The 1,718-nt window shown below is 34.8% G+C and overlaps 1 long non-coding RNA gene across 1 annotated transcript; it reads left to right on the top strand.

Annotated features, from left to right (window-relative positions):
• Nucleotides 1-215: 215 nt before the first annotated feature.
• On the top strand, nt 216-1,277 carry LOC146802213 (uncharacterized). The gene is made up of 3 exons (XR_014967370.1): nt 216-308; nt 663-733; nt 1,096-1,277. It is a non-coding gene; the product is annotated as an uncharacterized LOC146802213 (long non-coding RNA).
• Nucleotides 1,278-1,718: the final 441 nt, after the last annotated feature.

Below are 1,718 nucleotides of genomic sequence, written 5' to 3'. Positions count from 1 at the left end.
ATAACCTTTACGGGTACTCTAGGTAACTAGGCAACCACTTTCCCTCATTGAACCACATCACGCTAAATGTTTGATAACAAAGATCTACTACTCACTTTAGCGATAATCTAATTGCTCAGCTCGCACAGGACAGCAACTAATGGCTGCTTTAGCCTAACGCCGGCGCTTTGTTTACTTCTTTAGCTCACAACTGTGTTGAACTGCAACTACGATTATTCCTTAAAAGCACTTGACAGTGCAGTGCGTAATCAGGCTGCCCCTGAATCAGACGGATCACATTTCGTACTTCGAAAACTAACGACGGTAAAGTAAGTTAGAATTTAATGCACTCTCTGCCCATAGATCTGTCAGTAGCATATTCCATCAGCTATATGCAAAACATTATATTTTGATGAATTTTGAGCATAGCCTCATTCGATTTATTAAAATTCTGTTTAGATGTAGATTAGTGAGCCAAACTGCAACACTTTCTTTTCTGTGCTGTTTATATCAATCATTTAAACTTTAAGAACAAATTGATCCCATGTACCAATTGTTAAAGACTAGGCAAAGAATTTGGTTTTTAATAAAACCAACACCTTCATTGTTACCTATGTTAGAATAAGAGAAATAACATACAGGTGAATGAATAGATAATTTATGACTACTCATTTTTTGTATAGCAATAAAATCACTGCAGGATTGACTTCCGCAATAACACGAACTGGCAGTCGCTGTTGCTAAGCTCTACATGGTAGGATACTATTCACTATTTCTCTGGCATAGCATGATTAAGTGTTCTTCTTGATTCGTAGCTCAAATGTCCACATGATTTCAAACAAAGTTTAACGTGAGAACGCCACGGATACCTTTAAGTAAACATGGCTACTGATGAAATTTATGTATCTCTATAGAAAGTAAATGGTTGAATTGATTATGAAATAATAATTTTTTTCTCGATATCAGATTTTGACTTTGTCCCCTCTTTCTGATAAATGATACTGACATTTGTCCTGTTCGCACACGGGTTGAAGTCTAAATTTTTAAATTTTGTATATTGATTTATTAGTGTGATTATGTTTACTTTCATGTAACTATTTGCATTGTATTGTTTAGGAGTCCTTATATAAGCAATTATTGTCCTGAAGATGGTCTGACGGATTGACTACACCCAAGACCGAAACGTCGACTTTACCATCCAATTCCAGTTTACATGTTATGTACAGTAGATTGTATGCTCAGAAAGAGTTTCATCTCTGTTTAAACCGCCCAGGAATTGATGTGTATATTCAGATGAAAAGAGGACTTAATTCCGTTCCCTGTTTTCACGATATATTGCTCTTATTTATATTCCTTTTTGTACTCTTTTTTACTTGGATAAAACTATAAAAATCACTGTGATTAAATCACAAAAAGAAATCCCCGTGTGCGTTGTCATCATTAGATATTTATGATGTTTAGTTCATGGAATTGATTTCATATTGATGTTAATTCATCTTAACATACTTATTGATTCAAATCACTTAAATTTAGAATTAACTGATCACCTTAAAGTAAATCCCTTGTTGGCACATTGACCTTTCCGTATTGATTTACTTTGAGGCACCTTTCCAGTGCAAAACAGATTTTACGCTGGAAAGTAAATTAGAAAACACATTTGTGCAGTTTTGTGTCCCTTTTGAGATGCACAAATGTTTGTTAATCTGGGCGTAAATGTGGGAGAGAGTGAGTATGTGTGC

The sequence above is a fragment of the Triturus cristatus genome, chromosome 8 (genome assembly GCF_964204655.1).
Source record: "Triturus cristatus chromosome 8, aTriCri1.1, whole genome shotgun sequence".
NCBI classification, from domain to species: Eukaryota; Metazoa; Chordata; class Amphibia; order Caudata; family Salamandridae; genus Triturus; species Triturus cristatus.
The sequence above is the reverse complement of the archived record's forward strand: the minus strand, read 5'-3'. Positions and strand labels throughout refer to the sequence as shown.